The sequence below is a fragment of the Mustela nivalis genome (genome assembly GCF_964662115.1).
Source record: "Mustela nivalis genome assembly, chromosome: 10".
NCBI lineage: Eukaryota > Metazoa > Chordata > Mammalia > Carnivora > Mustelidae > Mustela > Mustela nivalis.
Window position 1 is genome coordinate 53,864,108 of NC_139029.1, and position 27,947 is coordinate 53,892,054.

At 41.5% G+C, this 27,947-nt stretch overlaps 1 long non-coding RNA gene across 1 annotated transcript; it reads right to left on the reverse strand.

Moving 5' to 3' along the window:
* Window positions 1-2,664: 2,664 nt before the first annotated feature.
* Window positions 2,665-27,507, reverse strand: LOC309842352. The gene is made up of 5 exons (XR_014299618.1): window positions 27,204-27,507; window positions 26,040-26,130; window positions 23,230-23,340; window positions 14,617-14,808; window positions 2,665-3,717 (listed from the first exon to the last, which is right to left on the reverse strand). It is a non-coding gene; the product is annotated as an uncharacterized lncRNA (long non-coding RNA).
* Window positions 27,508-27,947: the final 440 nt, after the last annotated feature.

Here is a 27,947-nt window from a genome sequence, read left to right on the forward strand (position 1 = left end):
TTTTGGGTCTTGAGGTGATCTTGAGGATAGAAGCAATCTGTTGAGGATGACAGAGCAGGAAGACAGATGCCAAGCTTCTTAGGACTTTGTAGTATCTCCATAGCACACCAGGATTGCCAATCTCTGATTTTCTTTTATCTAGTTGAAAAATAAACTCACATCAAGTTTAGGTCACTGCTCTACTGTGTTTCAGTCATGTGTACCCAAATATAATCCTAACTGAAATAGGAGATTATCAAAGCTTAATACAGTCTCTAAGGTGAGTGGGAAAGGGAACTTACTAGGGCCCCGTAAAGGGATTCATAAGCTAAGGACTCAGTGGAAGGAGTCATCAATCTGGAAGTTTATATGCTTTACTCTTTCAGACTAAGAGTGGAAGCAAAGGCACAGATCTGAAAGATTCTCCAAGGACTGGCAGCCATTTCAGCTGATGCAGAACGATGTTCAAGTGAAGAACTGAGAATGCTATTAATAGGTTTGAAGCATTTGACCTTGGAATCCAGGTTGCATAGGAAGGCAGTTTGAGCTTGTGATACTGGCTACCTACTATTGGATTCTTGGACTGGATTCTGGAATGGTTTTATGGATTGAGAAGTAGAAGCTCCTGAGGTTGTGATTACACAATGGGATTAAGTCTAGCAAATCAAGGAAATCAACGGAATGATGATGCTAAGGCCTGGGTGCGGCCATGGGAGTAAGGAGATGGTTGCAGTGTCATGGAAATGAAATGACAGCAAGAAGGAGGCTGAGAAAATGTAGGCCTTGATGAAATAGGGCATGACTTTGCTCCCTGAAGTGACCCAGAAGGATATCAATTTGCAGTCTGCTAAGACAACTAAACCCAAGAGGAACAACAGCTTCAGTTCCAGCCTTAAACAGGCAGGTCACATTGAAAGTTTCTGGAAAGAAGTCCAAAATGGACTGATGGGTGCTTAAAACAGGGCAGTTACAGAGGCCTTGTGAGAAGAATGCACGAACTACCACCACAACCAAAGAGCAGTGCATATATCTCCAACTAAATGAAAGGAGCCAAGCAACGTCTGGCCAAAGATCCCCGAGGAAGACAGTGACTTTCAGAAAGGCACCAACCAATTAAATAAGACATTTTCCATCTTTTTTTTTTTTTTTAAGATTTTATTTATTTGACAGACAGAGATCACAAGTAGGCAGAGAGGCAGGCAGAGAGAGAGGAGGAAGCCGACTCCCTGCAGAGCAGAGAGCCCGATGCAGGGCTCGATCCCAGGGCACTGGGATCATGACCTGAGCTGAAGGCAGAGGCTTTAACCCACTGAGCCACCCAGGCGCCCCATTTTCCATCTTCTGAACACAAACATTTCAATTAGTGGCATAGAGGAAGGATCTTTCCTTTTAAATTAAGTGATTCTTTTCTAGCTGTCAGAGATATGATGTTGAAGGAAAAGAAACAGACCTGGGGCAGGAATTCCATGCATGTTTTCAGAGAAATCATTGTGCTTTTGTATTGATTTGTACCAGAGAAAGAAAGTATAATTTAATAAAACAATGTTCTCAGCCAGGGTAGCACGTCAGCCTGGAAACAAGGTCAGGGAAATGGTTGTTAGACCGAATTCTACAGATAATGGCTGGATATCTGACGTGTGCCTTTAGAATAGAGGTTATTAACCTTCCAGCATGGACACCCTCTTCTCAGAAGGTCAGGAGGCAGTGGGGCATGGTGGTAACAGAGTGAATTCTATGATTAGACCACTTAATTTTGAATTTCTGCTATTTGAAATATTTACCTGGTGTCCTTGTGCAAATTATCTAACCTCTAGATGTTGCAACTTCCTTATCTTAAAAATTCTTCTTGTCATTTCCACCATCCACACTGTAATCCTCCCAGAGGTCAGCAATATAACCAGGTTTGGTTTTTTTTTTTTATACCTCCAAAGAAATTCTATGCAATTAATAGTCCAGAGATGTATGGTGGGTTTTTTTTTTTCTTTCTGCTTAAAAAACACTTTTTTGTTCCCTTTCCAAAAAAAAAAAAAAAAAAAAATTTAACAGTAATTTCTTGGAGATCATTCCATAGCATTACACAAAGAGTGTCTTCAATTGTATTAAAACAGCTTTCACATTCATTATCTTATTTGAAAATAACTAGTTTCCTCTCTCCTTGTTGTGCCACAGCAAGCAAGGTTATTAAACTGCTTGCTGACACACAGTGAAAAATTGTTAGAGCTTGGACCAGAATATAAAACTTCCAGCCCTACATCTATTGTTCATTTCTTAGACCAGCCTGTATGTGAAACTGATCTGAGAATCAATGCTTTTCCTCTAATAAGTCCATCTGGATGTTTGCATTGAATGGCACTGTTGCCCTACCCCACCGTGTAACTAAACATAGTTGCTCTATAAATGTTTGTTGAGCAGAATAGGATTGGTTAATTCATAACCCTGGAGGATGATTCACATTTTTATCATTAATCCCTCACGTTTCCTAGGAGATATATCATTAGCATACATACTGAAGGAAATGTTGGGCATGGGTGCGAATACAAAATGTCCTGGTCCCAGCCAAATGCAAATTGTTTAGCAAGCTGGAAAAATTTGCACAGTCCTCCAGTTCACACCAGTCAGTCAGCTAGCACCTTCCTGACCCGTAAGGCCTCCAACCTGTGAGTTCTACTCAGAAATAGTGTCTTTCTTTCTTTCTCTCTTTCTTTATTTGAATTCTGTTACGTTAGTCACCATACAGTACACCATTAGTTTTGGATGTGATGTTCCATAATTCCTTGTTCGACAAAGCAGGAGAAAACAGCCAATGGGAGAAAGAGTGTCTTTAATCTTCAGTTTTGCCCTCTTGTGATTCCTATAGCTACTGAAGAGAAAACCATGAACTGGCTAAACTATGCTTTGCTTACAAATCTTCTCTTTTGGAATCTGGAAAATTATAGGAAATTCACCTAATTGTGTATATAAATGTGTATACTGAGAGGGGGGGTGACACTCTCCTGTGTGGCGTGAATATATGCTCCCATGTGAGAAATGAAGACCAAGCCCAAGATTGTGAGTGTCCTGTATCACCCAGTTTTCTGTGTGGGATGGCTCAGGGAGGCATCAGAGAGGTTAGCTTCTCTGCTTGGCAGCTTTGAGGTATACAAATGCATGTAGGAAAATCAAGTAGACAAAACTTGAATACGTTATTAGAGCCACAGATTATTAACTTCTGAGCCTCTGGGAACTTTCTAGTCCTTTATCATTAACTTCTATCTTACTTGCAGAGGTCATACTTTAAAGAATTTCAATACTTCAAAATCAGTTGAGGCTTGCTTTATGATCCAGCTTATGGGCAATTTTGATAGTCCCATAACATTACAAGGTAGATATTATCATCCCCCCATTCCACAAATATAGAAATTGGTACTTAGAGAGGTTAAAGAAACTTGCTCAAGGCTGAGTTGAAATGCGAGCGCAGGTATCTGGGCTCTCTTAAGTCCATCCTCTTAATCACTATTCTATAATACCTCCATCTATAAGGGGAAAAAGGCAGATCTAAAAAAGATTCTACATCTGAGATCCCCTGATAATTGTACTGGGTGAGATAGCACAGGTGAAATATGGTGAACTTCCTTTAAGAGTCCTGTACTGGGTGGGAGATGGCTATTTAAACGTATTGATGGCAGAGATGAGTCCATGTGAGGTCTTGTCCATCAGTTCAGGATCCTCATGGAAGGAGCTTAGTTTTAAGAGGAGAGGCTGTTGAAAAAGAAATGTTTGGGTGGGGGACACAAGATCATTATTGGAAAAGAAATAACAGTAGGGGAAATCCTATTTACACTTCCGTTGGTTCTACCCACTGCACCAGAAACTTTTGTCTAAGACCTGAGAAGGGGACTGGAAAAAGAACAGAGCTACTTTGTAGGTGAATACTATTTCCCCCATTTGGCTTGAAGTGCCCATATCTCAGAGGAAAAGAATTATGGAAGACTCGCTAGTGAACCAGACCTCCCAGATCACCACCTATGTGCTGTGATATAGGCCCTAGGGATCCTCAAGGTCATTTGCAGGTGTGAGAAAGATATATCAATCTGGATTCCAGCTATTCTGGGAGACAGAGTAATACAAGATGTTCACAACAAGTGATTTAAGCGGAAGGAAGACATCTATATGAATGCTACGTGTAGAGAGAAACCTTTTTAAAATTGACTGAATGAGGGGAATGGTCGAAGGGGAACCTAAAATGACTCTTAGAGGAGCAAGCAAAGGAAAAAAAAAAGAGAGAGTATAACGTAGTTAAAAAGGAAGAAAAATGGGAGAGTTCCAGCCAGTGAAACACATTAAACAACAAATAAACAAGGAAAAAAACCAAACACAGGTTTGAGAGTTCTGAACGAAAGGAAAAGAGCCTGAAAAGTATCCAATCACATCTAGGTGGTACAGATAGCACTTCTAAACTCAGGAAGCATTTTCCGCTCAGCCTGAATATATGAAACCTCTTGTGGACAAGGGCAACAAAGAATCTGAGATAGTTCCTTCCTGAGCAGATTCAAACTTAACACATCAACAAATCAAAATCAAACAAATAAAATCAAAATAAACAAATATAGTAGTGGTAGGACAGCTAACATTGGAAATCTGAGGTTTTAGAAATGGTCTGTTATGAGTGTTAGGGTAGCAGTGTGGCAGCAAAGTGAACAGGTTTTAGAAACTGGGTTCACCCCAGGGTTCTCAGTGTTTACATGCAGTCTGTATATATATATATATATATATATTTTTTTTTTAAGAAGTCTTTTTTTTTTTTTAAAGATTTTTTATTTATTTATCAGAGAGAGAGAGGGAAGACAGCGAGCACAGGCAGACAGAAGGGCAGGCAGAGGCAGAGGGAGAAGCAGGCTCCCTGCTGAGCAAGGAGCCCGATGTGGGACTCGATTCCAGGACGCTGGGATCATGACCTGAGCCGAAGGCAGCCGCTTAACCAACTGAGCCACCCAGGCGTCCCGCAATCTGTATATTTAACATGAGATATGTATGTTATGTAGCATTTTCTCTTAAATATATATTTTTGCATAATTTTGTGGTTATTTGCCTTGTGTATCTGGTATTTCCTACAGTAATAAAAAAAAAAAAAAGTGGGGAAATAAACCAAAAGAAAATTATGCCATAGAACTATTTCAAAGAATTAATCTAAAAATGGTCCTGATTCAAGTATTATATACATACTGTTTCATCAAAGATCCTGAGTCACACTGAATAATTGAGGGATTAGGTGTAACTGACCCCAAAAGAACCAATGGTAACACTTCCAACCATCCAATTGAATCAGGGCTTTGTATACAGGGAGAAAATGTGGCTAAATTTGTGACCATGAAGGCCTGTGAAGAGGGGACATTTTTCTTTAAAGATTTATTTATTTATTGGGGGGGGGGCAGAGAGAGAGAGAGGCACAAAGAGAGAATCTTCAAGCAGACTACGTGATAAGTAAGGAGCCCAAAGTGGGGCTCTATCCCATGATGCATGAGACCATCACCTGAGCCAATGAAACAAACGGCTGAGTCTGAGGCTCAACCAACTGAGCCAGCCAGGTACCCCAAGAGGACATGTTTTTTTTTTTTTTTTAATTTCTGCCTTCCCGTTGCTTAGTAATGCACCTAGAAGGTAGAGATGCTTCTCTGTACACATGCATACAGCTTCATCTGTTGGCACCTTCTATGTTCCCCATAATTCTTCACAGACTACATAAATGATGGTGTGCTTGAGGGGTACAGACGTTACATGCCATAAGGATTGAGATGAGGGAGAAATCCCATCTAGCTGGGGACATCCTAAAAGGCTTTTTTTTTTAAAGAAGAGGTGGGACTAGAATTAGACCTGGTGAGAGGTCTATGGATGAAAAGAAATAAGGAGACTCCTTGACACTCTGGTGTCCAGAGGCTGGCTGGGACTTCAGCAGAAATCCAGCCAGATGGAGATGGAGAATGAGAGCTCTGGAAGTCACTACCCGGTGTCAGGCTTGCAGAGTCTGCAAGGAATATCTAAAGCCATTTATCTACGAATAAAAATGAAAATTTGAGCCTGCAGAGATTCCTTAATAGAGAGGAAAAGGAGAAAAGCAGGAAATAGGGCCAAATCTCTGGGTAAAACCTCCCTCAGGGGCTGATGGAAGAGATGTCTGCTACATCATATTCAGAAGGAGGTGAGCGGAGATCAAAGCCTCGTGCAGGCCCAAATGGCACTCTGGGTAAAGGAAGTTCAGTAGGTTTTTCAAGTGAGCAGGGAGGAAAGGCTGATAGGGTTAACCCCAAAGGTCTGGGCTTCTTGTAAAGCTAAAGCTAAAAGAAAAAAAGAAAGAAAGGAAGAAAGAAAGAAAATATGTCTGAGGAAGCAACTGGAGAGAAAAACAAACAAACAGATGTCCAGTAGGACACTACACAGTTCCTAGGGCCTGTCTCTCTGTGCCCCCAAATCCCCCCAGCAACCAGTCACCACTGAGGCTTCCATGTCATTTCCTTCTTGGGGTGGCGCTGACTCACCATGCTCTAAAATGAGTCCCTGCCCACCCTCCCTCACCGCTTCATGAGTGCTGTGAGAAATAATTCATTTATTGGAAAAACATTTTCTTTTGGTTGCTGGGTAAATGCTTCCAGGGCTAAATATCCATGCATTTTAGAGAAGCTGAGAAGGTTGTCTCTAAAGTCTTAAGAATTTGTCTGAAACAAAAACGTGATACCTCTTCACTCTTTTCCTCTTCACCTTCTAATGCCCGCATCCCACATCTGGCAGGGCCTGGACTGTTCCCTGGAGAAGGGGAAAATGAGCATTCTTGGAGACATGACCCAGGAGTCAGCAAGCACCTTTAGTGATGTCTTCATATTTCCTGTAACACAAAGTCAGCCTCAGAGGCTTCAGCAAACACCCGCACGGTCACTGTGAAAGGTGAAGGTCAAACTCAGGGATCACTGTCTGAATGGAGGAGGAAGGGACATTACAGATAGGCCTCCCCAAAATCCAGGGTTGGTGACAGAAGGCCTTCCACAGCCATGGCTGAGCAGAGGCCAGAAGACATTCCTAGGGTACGGGAAGCTGTTGAGTGCGGTTCTCTGTTGCTAACAATGACAAAGATACTACCCAGTGCCTATTGGACAAACACTGAATGCTTCTATCTATCCACTCATTTAATACTTAGAACTTTATGAATTAGGCACGGTTACTGAGACAATTTTATCCCCTCTCCAAAAAGGAAAAAAAATGAAACAATGTAGATAAAGCAGTCCACTTTGACCACCACATACCAGTTCACTGGAATTCTAGAATTGTCTCTTCACATTTACATACAGACATTTGGTTGGCAAGACTGTGCCCAGTTTTGTTTTGTTTGTTTTTTTTTTTTTTTGCATTATTTTGCATTGACACAGCTGCATCTGTCTTCCTGTGTACTTGCAAGCCATTCTTCAGAGTAGTAACCAAGAAGTGTAATTGCTGGGTGAGAGGGAATGTGAATTTTAAAAAAATTTATTACCTACCCCAGACTGTCCTTCAAAATGGCCTTTTTGATTTGTTTCCTCAACAGCAGTATGTGAGAGTTTGCCTTTGCACACTATTCCTCAAGAGAACCTGTTAGCAATCTTTTTACATCCTGTGTCAATCTCATGTGTGAAAAATAAGGTCTTATTATTATTTTAGTCTGTTTTCCCTTGATTATCTATGAGATCTTACATTTTTTCACATTGGCTATTTGTCCTTCTTTTGAAGATTACCTGCTCATGTCTTCATTTATTCCTATTTGGTCTATTTATTGACTTCGAAGGCTTCTTTACATATTCCACATGGTTCTGAGTTGTTATGTATGCTACAGATACTCCCTTCTCAGTCTACATTTTTCTTTTTAGCCTGTGGGGTCTTCTGCCATTTCAAAGTCTGATGTATTCAAATGTATTTATCTTGCCTTTCTTGCTTTTGCATTAGGGCCTTTATATATTCTGCTATATTTTATTCTATACTTTTTTTATTTTCAAAAGCTTTTATTTATTTATTTGACAGAGAACACAAGCAGGGGGAGCAGTAGGAAGACGGAGAGGGAAAAGCAGGCTCCCCACTGAGCAGGGAGCCCAACATGGGGCTCCATCCAAGGACCCTGGGATCATGACCTGAGCGGAAGGCAGATGTCCAACCTATTGAGCCACCCAGGCGCCCCTTTATTTTATACTTTAATGGTTTTGCCTTCATGGTTGGCTCTTTAAAACATCTAAAACACATGAAACATTTCTGGAAGAGTCTCTCTTCTTAGTCTACCCACAGAACATGCTGACGGGGATGCTAATTATAGAACTGAACCCAAACACAAGAGGAGTAGAAGCAGCCATCCTTCCCTCTGAGGATGTGCCAGCAGCCTGCGGGAGAGTGTTTGCTAAGGCATGCATCTATAGTCCCAAACAGCTAAGAGAATCAGACTCCCCTGAATTTCTTTTTTTTTTTTTTTTTCTTTTTTAAGATGGACCCTGAATGGAAGGTTTTCCAGAGTACATTAGTGCTGTAGGATATTAACAAGGCATTAGAAATTGTCACATGAGGAATGGCTTTTGTGGTCACATATGACTGGGAGAAGTTTGGTTAAACAATGTTAAATGGGTTTCTTTGGGGACAGTTCAGTCAGCGAACGTTTATATTGGTCAGAGTCTACAAGCTATTTTTAGATGGAAGTTTACAGTGTATTGAAAAATCCAAAGGATCATTCAGTTCGGAGCCAGTGTTCTAAACCTTAGCTTCATTTTTGAATAGCCAGGGGAACATAAGCAAATATGGGTGGATCTAAGTATCCCAGCCCAAGAGATCAGATTTAATTGATCTGGGATAGAGTTTGGGCATGGGAATTTTTAAAAGCTCCCCAGATGATCCTCATGGGCAGCCCAAACAAAAAACCACTATTAGGTGGTATCTCAATGCGGTTTTGATTTGAATCTCCCTGATGGCTAGTGATGATGAACACTTTTTCATGTGTGTTAGCCATTTGTATGTCTTCATTGGAGAAGTTCATGTCTGCTGCCCATTTTTTGACATGATTATCTGTTCTGTGTGTGTTGAGTTTGGGGAGTTCTTTTTTTTTTTTTTAAGATTTTATTTATTTATTTTACAGAGAGAGATCACAAGTAGGCAGAGAGGCAGGCAGAGAGAGACGAAGGGAAGCAGGCTCCCTGCTGAGCAGAGAGCCCGATTCAGGACTCGATCCCAGGACTCTGAGATCATGACCTGAGCCGAAGGCAGCAGCCCAACCCACTGAGCCACCCAGGCGCCCTGAGTTTGGGGAGTTCTTTATAGATCCTGGGTATCAGCCCTTTGTCTGTATTGTCATTTGCGAATATCTTCTCCGATTCCGTGGGTTGCCTCTTTGTTTTGTTGACTCTTTCCTTTGCTGTGCAGAAGGTTTTGATCTTGATTAAATCCCCAAAATTCATTTTCACTTTTGTTTCCTTTGCCTTTGGAGACATACCTTGAAAGAAGTTGCTATGGCTGATGTCGAAGAGATTACTGCCTATGTTTTCCTCTTGCATTCTGATGGATTCCTGACTCACAATGAGGTCTTTTATCCATTTCAAGTTTATCTTTGTGTATGGTATAAGAGAATGGTCGAGTTTCCTTCTTTTATACATAGCTATCCAGTTTTTACAGCACCATTTATTGAAGAGACTTTTTTCCACTGTATATCTTCTCCTGCTTTGTCAAAGATTATTTGACCATAGAGTTGAGGATCCATTTCTGGGCTCCCTACTCTGTTCCACTCGTCTATGTGTCTGTTTTTGTGCTAGTACCATGCTGTCTTGGTGATCATAGCTTTGTTGTAAAGCTTAAAGTCAGGCAACATGATGCCCCCAGCTTTTTCTTTTTCAACATTTCCTTAGCAATTCCAGGTCTCTTCTGGTTCCATACCAATCTTAGGATTGTTTGTTCCAGCTCTTTGAAAAATGCTGGTGGAATTTTGATTAGAATGGCATTGAAAGTACAGATTGCTCTAGGTAATATAGACATTTTTAACAATATTTATTCTTCTGACCAATGAGCATGGAATGGTCTTCCATCTTTTTGTGTCTTCTTCAATTTCTTTCATGAGTGTTCTGTAGTTCCTTGAGTACAGATCCTTTATCTCTTTGGTTAGGTTTATTCCCAGCTATCTTATGGTTCTTGGTGCTATAGTAAATGCAACTGATTCTCTAATTTCCCTTTCTGTATTTTCATTGTTAGTGTAAAAGAAAGCAACTGATTTCTGTCATTGATTTTGTATCCTGCCACATTACTAAATTGCTGTATGAATTTTAGTAGCTTGGGGGTATAGTTTGGGTATTCCATATAAAGTATCATGCCATCTGTGAAGAGAGAGAGTTTGACTTCTTCATTGACAATCTGAATACCTTTTGTTTCTTTTTGTTGTCTAATTGTTGTTGCTAAGACTTCTAGTACTACGTTGAACAAGAGTGGCGAAGAGTTTTCATAGATAGCTTTTATGAAGTTGAGAAATGTTCCCTCTATCTGTATACTTAGAATCATTTAATCAGGAACAGATGCTGTATCTTGTCAAATGCTTTTTCTGCATCAATTAAGAGGACCATGTGATTCTTCTCTCTTCTCTTATTGATTTGTTCTATCACACTGATTGATTTGTGAATGTTGAACCACCCCTGCATCCCATGGAAAAATCCCACCTGGTCATGGTGGGTAATCTTTTTAATGTTCTATTGGAAACTATTAGCTAGGATCTTGTTGAGAATCTTGGCATCCAAAAATCACAATGAGATAACACCTTATACCAGAATGGCCATTACAATACACCTTACATCAGAATGGCCAAAATTAACAAGACAGTAAACAACATGTGTTAGAGAGGATGTGGAGAAAGGGGACCCCTCTTACATTGTTGGTGGGAATGCAAGTTGGTGCAGCCACTTTGGAAAACAGTGTGGGAGATTCCTTAAGAAATTAAAAACAGACCTTCCCTAAGACCCTGCAATTACACTATTGGGTATTTACCACAAAGATACAGCTGTAGTGAAAAGAAGGGCCATCTATACCACAATGTTCATAGCAGCAAAGGCCACAGTCACCAAACTGTGGAAAGAACCAGGATGCCCTTCAACGGATGAATGGATAAAGAAGATATAGTCCATATATATATACACTATGGAGTATTGTGCCTCCATCAGAAAGGATGAATACCCAACTTTTGTATCAACATGGATGGGAATGGAAGAGATTATGCTAAGTGAAATAAGTCAAGCAGAGAGAGTGAATTATCATATGCTTCTGCTTACTTGTGGAGCATAAGAAATAACACAGAAGACATAGGGAGATGGAGAGGAGAAAGGAGTTGGGGGAAATTGGAGGGGGAGATGAACCATGAGAAACTGTGGACTCTGAGAAACAAACTGAAGGTTTTGGAGGGGTGGTGGGTGGGAAGTGAGTCTGGTGGTGGGTATTATGGAGGGCATGGCACTGGGTGTGGTGCATAAACAATGAATTCTGGAACACTGAAAAGAAATAATAATTTTTTAAAAAACTGTTATTAGTCCAATGGCTTCACTTTAGCAATCAGCGACACAAGCAGCTGATGGGAGGTCAAGTATCACAAGCTAGTTTGGAGACTAGCTGGGATCAGAGATGATGTTTAGAATGCCAGGCCTGGCCTTCCCCTCTATCCTGAGCTACTTTCTCCAACACATCATTGGGCATATAAGGTCCAACCAGGACCAGGCAGATGTTCTGGTGTTTGTCATATGCTTCCTTGTAGCTTCTAAATGTCCCGTTTCCTTATCTGTAAAAGCAGCATATTAATACACACTCTCCCTCACTGCAGAGTTGGCCTGAGAAGGGAATGAATTAATGCATATTAAAGTGTATAAAAAATGTACACTGTACAAAAGGAAGTAATGAGAGGAGGCAGGCAAAAGCAGGTTAATAGTGCCTAGGAGTGCCCTGTTTATGAAAAGGGCTTGGGAGATGTTAAACCGTAATTGATGGTGGGAATGAAAAGCACCTGCTCTTGCAAAATAGTTTCTTCACAAACACACCTAGAATCCCTCAAGTCCCAGGCAAGTTGTCAGAATTACCTCCCTCAGGGAACCCCTGATTAAGGTTACCAGCCCCAGGTCATCGGAACATAAATTTTACATGATTAACATTTACATGCATATGCATGAACACTTATATAATTTTGCATGCTGTGTTCAATAATCTCCAACTTCCTAAAGTAGTATACCTTGCAGTTGCCATGCCAGAGATGTCTTTCCCTGGTCTATCCTCTGATATAGGGACAATTGTTAGGGCCTAGAGAGGCTGGAGAAATGGAGGGAACAAGAAAAGTTGCAGGTGGAGAGGGAGGCATCCAGGGGACAAGAGACGTCTCAATTTGCTCTAGCAAAGGAATCAATGGAGTACTGTGGCTTGCCAAGAGCACCATGAAACTCTCATGCTTTCCTGCAGAGGGTTGGAAACATTTAGGGTTTTCCAGGAATCCAGAAAAGGAGCCTGCCATAGGCCATGTGCCTGGGAGACCAGCTCAACATTTAACCACAAAGGAAGCAAGGAAGCAAGGAAAATTTGAGGGAAGCATAACTGGTCACAACAGACCTTCCCTTGAGCTGTACACCCTCATTAACAATCCCACAGAGTCTGTGTCATTCATAATTCACTCAAAATATTTTTGTGTAGGCACTGGGGACACAATAGTGAATATATAGATCCCATCACGTTTTTTTCCCATCCCTATACTTGCAGGGATTATAGCTGTCTGAAGGATATGGACAAAAGTTAAAAGAAAAATAGAAGAATCTTAACTCTGCAGTGTTATGAGGGGTTGGAGAGAGATTGAGGGATGGGAGGCAGGCATCTGCTTTAGTGAGGATGGTCAGGGGCAGAGGCCTGGTGGGTGACAAAAGAGCATTTCAAATAGAGGGGACAGGACATGTGAAGGACATGGAGGCATCAAACTTGGCATGATCTGGGAAGTGGAGGAAAACCAATGTGGCTGAAGGGTAGAGTGAAGAGGACCATGGCAGGTGAGCAGAAATGGGCAGGGACCAGATCATTCCAGCCTTGGGTAGGAGTCATACATCTATTCTAAAGTAACTGCTACCTGCTTGAGGGATGGTCAGGGGTTATATTCAAAATAATCAACACTTGGCAGGGGTGGACTTAATCTTAAGAAGACCTGAAGAGCTTATATAATTTGGGGGTACTTCTTTAAGAAAACTCAAAATGTCATCTTAAAGTGTTATACAAGGTGTTATACAAGGCAAGCCCTGAAGCTCAAACTTTGCTGGCTTCACCATGAACCTTTGAAATTAATCCACAGCAGGTTCCAGCCATAAGCAGAGATGAGCTGTCCTGGAGTGTCCCAGCTAAGCATCAGCAGGACAGGAAAGGCAGATGGGGCAAGTACTCTGGTCCCAAGAAGGTGGGAAAATACCACAGAAGGAGTCGGGCAAGGGTTTTCAGATGTTTGCAAGGGAGAGGTGATAAAGATGGCCTCTGAGCTAAGCCACAGAAGAAAGAAATGCCACAAGAGTTGATTGATTAGAGGTACCATGAAGACTCAGAACTGTAGACATAGGGTTATCAGAGAAAATGGACCGAAAAGGCAGTGGTACAGTGGAAGAAGGGCTCCTTGGAATTTGGGGGTTAGAAGTGGTTTGTTCTCTGGTAATGACAAGGAACAGGACAAGGAGTGGGTACTTCAGGTGGTGTGAAGAAAATGTCATTGGAATTGAGTGGGTGGCTGGAGTGGAGGCTGGCTCATGCATATGGGTGCACCAGTCACAAATAAGGATGTCTCTGGTTCGGGGGAGAGGAAGAAAGTGAGGATTTTGTTTTTAAAATGGAAGTGGAGAGCCCCACATTTGGAACAGCTGTAGATCTCCTTTCCTTGGTTGTTAGCCATGCTGTACAGGATCTGGAAAGGAACATGTCCACAACGCCTGAAGTTTTCTCCCACAAATGGTTTCCACTGTGGTTTCAACCACAGCACTGTGGTTGTTTGGGGCTCAACTCAACCTGTGACTAATTATAGAATTGTTTGTACTTTTCCTTTCCTTGGGGGCGAGTGCCTTCCAAATGGTCACAATCTTTATATAGAAAAGTTTGTCATTAAAAAGGAAAACAATACTATTTAAGTTTTTGGTTTTCAGAAGCCTTTTACAGTTGTTTCCTCACCAGAACATCAAACCCATAGAACAATGGGTACACTCTCATACAAGAGAAGAAATAGTCTGAGAAGTAACTTCCCAAATCACATAGCTGCAGCTTGTAATACCTAAAAAGTGCTATAAACACCATACCTGAAGCTGTATTTAAACATTCTAGCCACCCCCATCACAGCCAGTGCTCTTTCTACCATACTGTGGCGCCTTCCCTCATGCCTCTTATGGAGATGTCACCATTTCAGCTACTTCTACTGTTGTTTGGTCCTAATGTTGCAAGCCTATTAGTCTCTGGCATGAGCTTCCCCTTGGGCTAGAGACTACAGGGCTTTGGAACTTGAAGGACCCTCTGTAACCTTCATTAGGAACTCATGTAACTAAGGTAGTCATGGACTGCCTTGGCTTAGTGAGGCTGAGGGGACAGTAGAGTTAAGTATGGGCTAACTAGGGCTGGAAATTCCACTTTCTCACTTACCAGGTCTGATGAGCAGAATTGTTGAATGATGATTGTGATCATCGAATGATCAATTGTCGAATGATGTCCTGCACTTGTGTCATACTTGGAGAGGGTTTCACTGGTCCCCACAAGATGGGTTATTGATTCCAGAAGCACATTCAATGAAGCATTTCCAGAAGTGGTCAGAGCATCCTGATCCTGCAGGGCATACTTCCAAAGAGGAATACTCTATCAGCATTTGGGAAACATTACTCACTATATTCTCTCTCCTTGGTCATTGGTGTTTTACCAATGCTATAATAAATTACTACACACTCGGTGACCTAAAGCAATAAAGGTTTAGTCTCTTACAGGTTCTGGAGACTAGAAATCTGAAACCAGCTTTAGTGGGGTAAAGCCTAGGTATCAGCAGGACTGATTCCTTCTGGTGGTTCTCAGGGGGAATCCATTTCCTTGCTTTTCCTCTTCCAGGAGGCTGTCCATATTCATGAACATGCTCTTTCCTCCATTCTCCAAGTGGCTGTCTCTAATCTATGTTTCTGTTGTCACAGGGCCTTCTAACTCTTAACTGTTGCTTTCCTAGTCTTATTAACTAGGTCAATTGATCCACCCAGATAACCTAGGATAATCTCCCCATCTCAAGATCCTTAATTTTATCACCTTTGCAAAGTCCCTTTTGTTGTATAAGAAAACCTGTTTATAGATTCTGGAGATTAGATGCGGACATCTTCATATTCGTGAGACCATATTCACTTCACCAGAGATCCTGAGAAGGTCTGAAGTAAAAAGAAACAAACAAAATAAACTGACTTAACTTTGTTAATCTTATCATTTTTAAAACTTGACCTTTAAGACTTTAAGTTATTTTTATGAAATGGCAATCTTTTTTCTTATTAGCCACTGTCTCTTGAAGGGAAAAAACCTTATTTTTCAGTCTTTGGTAAGTACATGCACTGGGTACATGGGTCTCTTACAAAGACTTTTTCTTAGGCTCTTCTGAGCCCTTTTTTGTTTTTAAGAATGAATGAATGAATTAATTAATTAATGAGAGATAGAAAGCAATTATAAGAATAAAAGGAAGGTTATAACTTTTCTGCTTATTCATTTCGTCCTCAAATTATGGAGCTATACCAGCACCTAACACAATATTTGTCCAATAGATATACCTATGTGATTCTACATGGGGTTCTATGGGGGTCTAAGTGTGGGCAAGTGCCATATGCACTTACCATGTGAGAGCCCATGTAAAGAAATGTGTAGTGGGGGTGCTGGCCATCAGGAGGCACAACATTGCCTGAGATGATTTCCCTTTTAGGTCTTTAGGATTCTGCCCTCTGGAGACTTTAAACAAAATCAGAGAGTGAGTGTCTTCCTGGGAACAGAGGAACAGTGACTCCAAAGGGCCCAAGACTCATCTTGGCTTCCTCTGGAGTAGAGGGATATTGGAAAGAAAGTGTGGCCCTGAAGCCATCACCCAGAGTGCCAGTGACCAGAAGCAAGGTCACCTGAAGGCTGGTTTGTACTCTGGCTTTTCCCAGCCACTGGCCCTTCATTTCCTCTCACTCTGGGTCTATCTACATTCATATTAATTAGTTTTATATTAATATGAACTTACAGAAAATCCATATAGGCTTAAATTGTAGGGAAATTTAGTGTGGCATTAGGGTGGTTAATCCAGAAACTTAACCACTTAAGGTTCTTCTAACTTCCTATTTATCCATCCTTACCTGGCTGTCCTTGTAGGGTTTCCGAAGATGGCTTGCTACCACAACAAGGCTTAATGGAGGAAGAGGTACTGTTTCTATTCATATGTGTGTCTCTTCCTTTTTACTTTTAGTGGACTAATTTTCAATAAATATCAGGTTATAGCAAAGTTGAGTGGAAAGCACCAAGTTCCCGTGTAACTCTTTATCCTGTTACACAGACTCCTCCTTGACAACACCCCACCCCAGAGTGTACATTTGTTACAACTGACAAACATACACTGACACGTATTATCATCCAAAGTCCACAGCTTCCATCAGGGTTCACTCTCATGCTGTATATTCTATGGGTTTGGATACACATATGATGTGTATTCCCCAATGTAGTATCATACAGGGTGATTTCACTGGCCTAAAAATCTTGTGTTCCACTTACGCATCCCTGCCTTCTCCCAAACCCCGCAAACTTCTGATCTTTTCAGTCTCCATAATTTTGCCTTTTCCAACTGTCCTATGATTAGAATCATATACTCTGTAGCCTTTCAGATATGTGCTTACTCTTATGACCAAATACCTCTAGAAGACCTGTTTGCTTCTCATTGGTCAGAACCAAGTCATATGGTTATCCCTAAACAAAACCACTGGGGGTGATCATCCAAATTACACAATCCACGTTGGCCATGAGATGGTGGGTGTGCATCCCCATCCCTCTAGAAGTAGTACCTGTGAAAACTGCCTGTAGAATCTCTTCCTTTAAAGAAACTTGAAATAATAAACTTCCTTTAGCTTATGCTGTCCTGTCCCTACAGTTGGTTTTATGATAGGACCTGAGCAGAAGAACATGACCACAGCACTCAGGTGACTTGTGAGGCAGTGGGAAACCAGCCATTGGCTGGTGGCTGACTGAAGCTCTACGTGCTCATCCTTCGTCTATGGGAAGGGTGGACTGTGGTAATCACAATGACTTCTCAGTAACATGCAATGCTGTTTGCTAGCATTTTGCCCAAAGTAAAACTTCTTTCACAACTGGGGTCAATCCTCTCAGACCCTTCCATTGCTTTATTAACTAACTTTATGTGATATTCTAAATCCTTTGTTGTCATTTCAACAATCTTCACAGTATCATCACTGGGAATAGGTTCTAGCTCAAGAAATCACTTTGCTCATCTGTAAGAAGCAACTCTTCACCTGGTCAAGTCTGATCACGGGCTTGCAGCAATTCAGTCACATCTTCGGGCTCCACTGCTAATTCTCTCTTTTTTTTTTTTTTTTTTTAAAGATTTTATTTATTTATTTGACAGAGAGAGATCACAAGTAGGCAGAGAGGCAGGCAGAGACAGGGGAAGGGAAGCAGGCCCCCTGCTGAGCAGAGAGCCTATGCGGGACTCGATCCCAGGACCCTGAGATCATGACCTGAGCCGAAGGCAACGGCTTAACTCACTGAGCCACCCAGGCACCCCTCCACTGCTAATTCTCATTTGCTTGCTATTTCCACCATGTGAGTTACTTCCTTTACTGAAGTCTTGAATCCCTCAAAGTGAGGGATGGAGGATAAGGGCTGGAATCAACTTCCAAACTGTTGATTTTGATATTTTAATCTCTTCCCATGAAAAATAAATGTTCTTAATAGCATCTAGAATGATGAGTGCTTTCCAGAAGGTTTTCAATTCACTTTGCCCAGATCCATCAGTAGGGTCACTACCTATGGCAGCTAGATCCTTCTGTGTTAGAAGGTTAAAGGAGGGTCAGTAAAGTATCCTCCAAACTGAGAAGGTACTTTGAGACTGAAAAGTGAGTTTTATTCAGCATAACTTACTGATGGGGGCGGGAATCAGGTGGGCAATCCAGGCACCGTGCAGCTATTATTCACTCCCTCTTCTCTACCAAGTCTCCAGCTTTCATAGAGCGAAGGGCATGGTGGTAAAGTCACAGAGTGTTTATCTAACATGGTACCATCTGTGTGCCAGAGGATCTCATCTCTACTAGTCACTTATTCTGTGTACCACTTAGGGATGATCAGAACAAGCCTGCATTTTGGTCAGGGCATACATTAACCCTTATGGGGCTGCAACCTATAGCCCTCAGGGAGGTCAATGCATGGAACAAGATGGAGCACCAAAGAAGGATGCTGTGATTTTCTCTGAGAAGGCTATACTAGGCACCTGGGTATGGATGGGCGAGTAATTTTGTTGAGTTCCCTATAATCTATTGTCATTTGCCAGTACTATTAGATTTCTTTACTGGCCAAACTGGATTACTGAATGGGCTTTCAGTAGGCCTGATGACCCCTGCATTCCTAATTCTTTAATGATGGCAGTAATCTCATCATGTCCCTGGTAGCTAATACTGTTTGGAATTTACTGTTCTCTGGGGATTTGGCAGCTTTATAGGTTCCCATTTTACAGGACCTATGACAACAGGTCTCACTACTCAGATATGCAAACTGAATTCACCTGTCATTGTAATTAAATCTAGACTCTGTAGAACATCTATGCCAAAAATATATTCCAGGATGGAAGAGATAAGCTCTAGAAAACAGCAAGAGGAAGGGGAGGCCTCCAGTCTGTAGGGAGAGACTGGTTTGACCTTGACAAACTGTCCCTCATAATAATCAGCAGGCTTCATTTCTCCGCAAAATCTTGAGTGGTTTCCATAGATAGGTGTGCATTCAGTTTCAGTGTCTATTAGAGCTAATATAGTCTGTTACTGAAAGACCAATAAATGGTTAATTCAAGATGGTGCCTCTTACATGCACTACAGGGCAACTTTGGCCATTGGCATAACCCTTGATCTCTAGGAGTTGGGGGTATCTACCCTTGAAATTCCTGTTAGCAGAGGGGCACTCAGTGACACACCTTGCTTTTATGAGCCTTCCTTTTCAGAACACCTTCCATAGGCTTAGCAAGACCATACTGGGTGATCTATATTTTCTCTCAGGGTCCCAGATAATATTAAATCTTGCCACAATTACGTGAGACCTCGATGGGCCCCCTTTTGCCATTTTAACATCAGCAGTATATTCCTTATCTGTTTTTCCACCTATTTCCCTTATGACAGATTCTTTCAGTTTTATTTAAGTCAGCCACCATCACAGCTACTGTATCAATGGGTCAATGAACCAGAGGGGTTAAGAACAGATACTAAAGTCCCATACCATGCCCCTAGGGTTGACTCTGAGATACAGTCTTTCATACCAGGGAAAATAATTCTTTGTCTGGGCCTCTAAAATGCTGAGCAAAAATGGCATGTTTCACTCCCAGTTCACTTATAATTTCTTGTTGTTCTTTCATAGAGGTCGAGAGTCCAAGAGCGGAGGGAAAATTCCATTCATTAGGCCAGGTTATCCTAATGCTAGCATTTATCTAATCAAATTAGCTAAGCACCCAAGATTCTCACCCATGCCTGTGGCATATCATCTTTGTCACAAGGCAGGATGAGCAGTGACTAAGGCCATTTTTGACATCTCAAACCCATGCAGCATAATACCATTTCCCCCAGTACCCAAAATTGTAACACCAAGAAGTCACCCCATTTTGGCCCTTTTGCTTAAAGCAGCTGCTTAGTTCCACTAATTAAGTGGTAGCATATTCCCTGACTAATGGGAATTTCTTCTTGGTCATCCCCATACTTATGGGTCTTTGTTTGACTCAGAGGGCATGCCTGTAAGTCATTTTCCTCCTCCATTGTATTGTTGTCCTCATCAGAGGAGCCATTAGCCAGGTATCCCATGCTTTAGGGGCCCAATTCTCTTCAGATAGAATAGTTCTCACTTTAGTGCACACTAGTCTGTGCCCATGTATCTTTGCCAGTCACACACTGTAATAAGCCTTCCTCCTGTTGTTGGATTCTTTTGGACATGCCATCCGTCTTAAAGGAACATAGGCTTTTACATCCTTTTCCAAAGCCAATGCTTCTCCAGTCTGTTCCAATTTTCTCCTTACTCATAACCACCCCTTTTCTTTTTCAGAAGCTTTTCCAGTTTTATTGAAATATAATTTATGTATAACATTCTATAAATTTAAGTTTTATAAGTTTTAACATTTTGATTTCATATATTTATATACTGCAAATGGTTACCACCATTAGTTAACACCTGCATCATGTTAGTTACTTGTGTGCATGTGTGTGTGTGTGAATATTTAAGGTCTACTCTTTCAGCAATCAGTTGTTCTTTGTGTTGAGCTGATAACCACTTCCTCCATCTGCTACCTAGACGTGTTCCATGAGAGAGAAAGTACGTTTCTCTCAGCATGTCTTGCATTTTTCTTCCTATAAGAAACATTTAACTGTGTCTATAAGACCCCTTCCCACAATGAGTCTTCTCCTTAATGGCTTCAGTGCTTCCCTATTTGGTGGATTCCCCAGGACTGCTTGTGGGTTTGTTACAAAATACTCTGGGTCACCTTCCTCAAAGTACTTCCCAACTTCTTACACACACACTTCCCTTATTCACTAGCATAGAGTCAGCCCCTTGCTACCAGAACACATGCCCCACCAGGCAGGCCAATTTTACCTGTTATTAACTTCACTGAAGTGTCTGAGATGCTACAATAGTGCTCCTGTGTCTGACAATCCATTACCACTTGGATAAGTAAACTGCATAAAGCACCTCTCTCTTCTAGATGAGGCTCAGGCCACAGCTGTTTGTGGCAGCTAGTACTCTTCTCACCAGTGGTAGTCTCCTCCATACCCCCACATCCTCCAGCCTACACCATCCCTCCTACACAGCACAGGAAATAGTTCTCTCTTCAGAAAAGGTGTACCTAGGCTTCATAATTCCCTTTTCATGGTGTCCCCTAACACAAAGATCAATGACCAAGCCACTGCTCAACAGCTAGTTCACTTTCTCTTCTCCATTTCCTTTCCCCATCATTTCAGAAAGGGTCTCTAACAATCCCTCAGCAATTTTGGAAGTGTCACTGTACTCATGCACTGGTTTGAGCCACTCATAAAATCTGGCCAAGTCTCCCCACATGAAGGCGGCTGGATAACCTGGATTTCCCCCTCTGGAGAGCAAGGCTTCCCACCCCCATACAATGAGGCTTCACCCCCAGGTCCCCCAGGCATGGACAATGGGCTCTCCACCACCCCACACCTGGCCTTTTAACCTATCCTTGCTTTGTTTTCAGTCTGCTCCTGACTGGCTAGCCACTTGTTAGAAAGTAGAGGAGGGTCAATAAATTATCCCCCAGACCGAGAAGGCACTTTGACACAGAAAAGTGAAGCAAGTCACTTCATATCCATTATCATTTACACCAAGTTTTATTCAGGGTAACTTACTGATGGGGGAATGAGAAGGACATATGATCCAGGCACCACAAAGCTATTCTCCACCAAGTCTGGGCCTTCATCCCTAGCTTCTAGAGAGCAAAGGGCATGGTAGTGCAGTCACAGGGTAGTTATCTAAAGCAGCACCACCTGTGAGTTAGAGGCTCTCATCTCTACTAGTTATTTAAAATAGAGTGAGCCTTCTGTGCACCACTTTAAGATCAGAACAAACCTTCCTGCATTCTGGTCAGGGCAGGAATTGAGTTCTATGGGTCCTGGAAGAGAGCCCTAAGGAAGATCACCACAGGGGCAAGAACAAAATGGAGGCCAAAGATGGAGTCAGTGTTATCAGCACTCCTACATTTATGAAATATATTTCTTAAATACTAAGACTTGAAAGTCAAAATTACTCCTTGATCTATGGACGGCCAAATGGTTGAGGTGTTAACAAACACGAAAACAGCATTAATCTCATTGTATATCTCCATCAGAGATCCTGGGAGACCAGGTGCATTGTCAATGAGCAGTCAGATTTTGAAAGGAATCTTTTCTTCTGAGCAGTAGGTTTCAACCATGAGCTTAAAATACTCAGTAAATTATTTTGTAAACAGATGTGCTGTCATCCAGGCTCTGTTGTTCCACTGACAGAGCACAGGAAGAGTAGATTTTGCATAATTCTTAAGAGCCCTGGGATTTTTTGAATGGTGAGCATTGGTGTCCACTTAAAGTTACCAGCTGTGTTAGTTAATAACAAGAGAGTCAGCCTGTTCTTTAAAGCTCTGCAGCCAGGCATTGACTTCTCCCTTCTTTCTCTGAAAGTCCCGAGTGATATCTTCTTCCAATAGAAGTCTATTCTGTCTACACTGAAAATATATTGTTTTGCTGTAGCCACCTTAATTTTCTTACCCAGATCTTCTGGATAACTTGCTGCAGCTTCTACACTAGGATCTTGCTGCTTCACCTTGTACTTTTATGTTCTAGAAATGGCTTTCTTCCTTAAGTCTCATGAGCCAACCTTTGCTGACTTCAAATTTTTCTTTTACAGTTTCCTCATCTCTCAGCCTCCACTGAATGAAGGAAGTTAGGGCCTTGCTCTGGAGTAGACTTTGGTGGAAGGGAATGTTGGGGCTGGTTGGATCTTGTAGGTAGACCAAGAAAACTTCCTCCATACCAGCAATAAGGCTGTTTCACTTTATCACTCATATGTTCACTAGAGTAGCACTTTTAATTTCCTTTAAGAACTTTTCCTTTGCATTCACAACCTGGTTAACTTACAAGAAGCCTAGCTTTTAGCCTATCTTTTGACATGCCCTCCTCACTAAGCTTCGTAATGTCTAGCTTTTGATTTAAAGTGAGAGATATGAGACTCTTCCTTCCACCCAAACACTTAGAGGACTTGCAGGGTTATTCACTGACCTAATTTCAATACTGTTGGGTCTCAAGGAACAGAGAAACCCGAGGAGAGGGAGAAAGATAGGGGTCGGCTGGTTGGTGGAGCAGTCAGAACACACATATATTTATCCATTAAGCTCACTGTCTTATATCACGTGGTTCATGGCACCCCAAAACAATTACAATAGTCACATAAAAGATCACTGATCACAGATCATCAAAACAAATATAATGATAATGAAAAAGTTTAAAATATTGTGCGAATTACCAAATGTGACGCAGGGACATGAAGTGAGCAAATGCAGTTGGAAAAACGGCGCCAACAGAGTTGCTCATTGCCAGGTTGCCCCAAACCTTCAATTTGTGAATAACACAGTATCTGTGAAGTGCAATAAAGCAAAACACAATAAAATGAGGAATGCCTATATTAGTAAAAAGCTTTAACAGAAGGTGTACCTATTCTAAAAGTGCTTCAGGTACTGATACACTGAGATGTACTTATAATTACTATTTTTTACCTGTCTTTAGGTCTCTGCTGAAGTGTTATCTTCTTGGAAAGTTCTTCTCAGACCACTTTACCTAAAATCATACCCCCATCATTCTCTTTGAGCCCTCATTCTCTTTCTTCTGTTTAAAGCACTTCTTTCCATATGACATAACATTATATATTTTTATTTGTTTGCTATCTATCTCCCCTCTAGACTGAGGGATGGAACTGCGTTTTGTTCACTGACATTCCTCAGACTTTGGAGCCGTGCCTAACACATAGTAGGTGCTCAATAAATATATATTTAGAGGGAAATGAAACCACCAAGACTGACTTTAATTGGGAGTTTCCTTCTGAGTCATGTGAGGAAGGTATTAAACACCAGAATAAAATGCAAGGCCTGTTTGCCAGGAGGATGGGAGAGTGGCTGTTGAGTGGAAAATCAGCTCTGTGAGTCAGGATGAGGTGGTTGCTTGCGTTTGTAGCTTCCTGGCTCTAAATAGCCTGTGTCCTCTGTCTTAAGGAGCTTAAGACAGCTCTGGGCACTGAGGAAGCCCATGCAAACCCTCCTTTGAAGTGTCTGAGCCATGAGGTTAGTATTTCATAATTTTTTTTCCTCATCTAATTTAAGGTCTTTTCTAATCTGTCATGAAGTTGTACAGAAAAAAGCAAGGCCATGACTCAGACATGCCTCCTGAATGTGCCCTGTAGATTCTTGCAAAAGCAATAGATTTTCCTGCCTAGGTTTCCTCTGCTAAAGCACCATTCAAATGGGAAAATAAATTATTAGTGTTTTTATCAACAGCAAACATAATATTATAATTCCTTAGACTGTTTTACCACTCTATACTTTTCATACTTCTCTAGTTTTTCATTTGTTGATTGAAATGATTGGTCAAGTAGCAAGGTAATCAGGGCAGGCTGACAATCCCCCATCCCCATTTAAAGAGAAGAAACTGAGACACTTCTTTCCTCTGCTCTGAAGGGACCTGTCCACACAGTAAGTGACAGAGCTAGTATATGAACTTAGGTTGTCAGACACCAAGTTCATTCTTTCTATGATATCCATATTAATAAACCACCTCTGGCCCATGCTGAACTGTTAGGGTATAGAGTCGACCACCCCTCAATTAGACAGAGAACACTCTCGATAATGCAAGTCACACAGCGAAGTTTATTTCCAGCTAGCTGGAGTCCAAGTATCCATCCGGTGCAGCAGGTTTCAACAAGGACCCCGAGCACTCAAAGCCAAGGGTTTATATAGAATTTTCAAGGCAGTTCTCCATGGCTACATACATATCTTGCACCCCACTTTGACAGTTTAACTTTGTTTAACCTTTTGCCACCCCGGGGTCACCCTGGAGCCATTCTGGAGGTTAAGTGACATTTAGGTTTAGAAGAAATTTAACTTTATTTACATTTCCTTCTGCCTCAGCCTCCTAGAGTTTTACAGTGCAACCTTATGCCTTGAGGAACTGAGCCATTTGTCTCTGGAAATTGGGCCATTGAAGAGATAGCCCTTTCTGTTGTAAATCACCAGGACATTTGCAAACCAAGGGAGAGTCCTGTCTTGCAGGATTGTGATCTCTGCAAGTTAACTATTTGTTTTTAACATTTGGTCCCTATGGCACCACCACCTAACCGCCCCGGTGGTACATGATTAAGTTGTTTTTCCAAGTTTTAGCTACTTTCTCTTATCTCAAGTTATGCGCGCAGTGTGGACTGGTTAGGGACGCTCAGTAAAATGGCTTCCTGGCCTTCAGGATGGCCATTTTTATACTAACCCACTCTTACAGAACAAGGAAATTAAACTGGATTGAATTTGGCAAACATTTAACAAATATCTGCAAACAAGCCCATACCTCAACCCTAAAGAAGGAGGGTTTCTCCAGTGCTTGAAGGAATAGGTCACCCAATTTAATTTTTTCTTAAGCAATTACTATCAGCTAAGCTGGACTAGGTTCTGTGAAACACACAAAGAATAGAAGACAGTTTGATGTAAGATGCCCTTTGAATTCTTTTCTCACCCCTGGGCTGCCACAGTGCTACATTTTAACTACATTTTACCTGTTTACATAGGTCACAAGGTGGTGCAGATACAGTGCATCAGTTCAACCCCAGGACTGTGATCTCCTAGCAATGCCCTGTGTATCCACTCTACTGCACTGGAGCTGCCAGCGCTTTCTGATGATTTTTTGTTTAAATGGTGCCTTAGCTTTCTCCTACATATTATTGTAATTTAGAGTGTCAATGTGAGAGGAAATTATGAAATGTAATCAAACTGGAAGAGGAAGGGTACATGGCAAAGTGAATTTGCCTTGCACTTCCCATAATATTGGAAAAATACCAACTGTCCACATCAAAGTATAAAGGGCTTATAGAAATTTGGGAGGAAGCTAAAGCCTGCCTCAAACAGCCCTGTAGCTCTCTAAAGAAAGCCCTACACTTTCTGCTACCTAAACGAAGCTGAGATGCCAAAATGCATTGGTACAATGTACCAAAAGAAATAACATTCTTAGGGACGTAGGGACGTAGGGACCCTGGAGTAGCTCTATTAAGCATGACCTATTCACTTCCCCACCAACACCTACCAAGAGGTCTCAGAAGACACGTCCTCTTGCAGCAGGACACTAAGATGAAATTTCTGTTTCCGGCAGTATGCAAACTAGATGACTGACCCTCCTGCAAAAAGAAATTGAAAATGTCTGGATTAAAAAAAAAAAATTTTTTTTTTAATTAAGCGCAACCATGGACTGGAGAGTAGAGAATACTTAGAGTCCAAAACCAAAGTAAATAATGAGGAACAAACTACCGATACACACAAAAAATAGATTTATCTTAACACCATTATGCTGAGTGAAAGAAGTTCAGGCAATACAGAGTACATACTGCATGATTTCATTTCTGTAAAGTTCTAGAAACTACAAATGAATCTATAGTGATAGGAATTAAGTTGGTTAGTAGTATAGTGATAGAAAGTAGTTTTGTGGGGAGCCTGGGTGGCCCGGTCACTTAAGCATCTGCCATAGGCTCAGGTCATGATCCCCATGGTCCTGGGATCAAGTCCCTCCCAGGGCTTCCTATTTGTCAGGAAGCCTGCTCTCCCAATACTGCTCCCCCAGGCTTCTGATCTCTGACTCACTCTTTCTCTCTCTCTCTCTCTGTCAAATAAATAAATAGAACTTTCAAAAAAAAAAAAAGAAAGAAATGAAAAAAGAAAGTAGTTTCTCAGGGATGATGATGGAGGAAGGGGTGAGTAGCGACCAGGTAAGAGGATACTTGGGGTGATGGAAATGTTTATTATCTTACTTACAAGTATGATTTAATGAATGTATCCTGCTGCAATTGATCAAATATGTGCAGTTTATGGTGCTTCAATTACACAGCAACAAACGAAAACAAACTCCAACTAACTAACAAAAACAAAGGGATTATTAGGAACCCAAACTTAAATTTAAGCCGTTAAGTGTTTTTCATCATGAGCAAAGACACCAATTCTGGTGACCTAGAGTTCCCCTTTCACAATCTCACAGGACCAGGGGAAAAGGCAAAAGAGCCCAAACTGCTGAGTATAATAGGAGAGTCCCTGCACAAAGCTGGAACTTCAAAGGTCTATACCTTTAATGTAAGAGTGACCATCAAATAAACCAGCCTTTCACCTCCTACACATGCAGGGGATGGGAAGTTCTAGTTATTTTATCTTAACAGCAAACACCAGGTTTCTGGATCAGGGATCAGAGCAATTATTTACTTACAGCAATAACAGTGTGGGTCCCCCAGGCTCCATTTTCCCTCTGAGCAGCAATGTGATAAGAGCAGATGTTCACCCTTCATGTACAGATGAGTCCTTCAGGAGGGGAACCCTAGAATTAGGAGCCCCCGTATATGCAGAAACTGGCACACAGCAGCCGCCTGCTCCTCTGCAGGAGAAGGAAACAGACCTTTGCTCTCTAAGGTAAACAAATCCTCTCTGGGAAGAGAAGAAGGTCTCCACCTATTTTACAACCCTTTGAAATGCAGACAGATAGCTCCAGGAGAGATAAACTTGCAAATCTCCCCCTGGGTAGTACTGTCTTCAGCTAGTGTTTGCCATTTACTCATACTTGGCTGTGAGTTTTCGCTCAAGTGCAAACATGAAAACATTCACCTGTTTCTCAACAGGGGACAGATGGGCAAACTGCCTATTTCAAGCTCAGTTGCTTACTGGGGGGGGGGGGGGGGGAATGCCCACTTGAGCATTCAAAAGCACAATATGGCCTCATTTAGACAAAATTACCATTACCTGGATGATAATAATAAATTAGACAACTGATGATTTAATAGTTGGTTAGGCATAGCTCAAGAAAGAACTGAAAAATAAATCTGGAAAAAAGAAAAACTAGTAATCAGCAAAGAGAGACAGAGAGATGAAAATATGAAAAAGAAGTTAATAGGTATGGGGAAAAAGAGTAAAAAGATCTGATGAGACTAATTGGAGTCCCAAGAGCAGAAAAGGGATA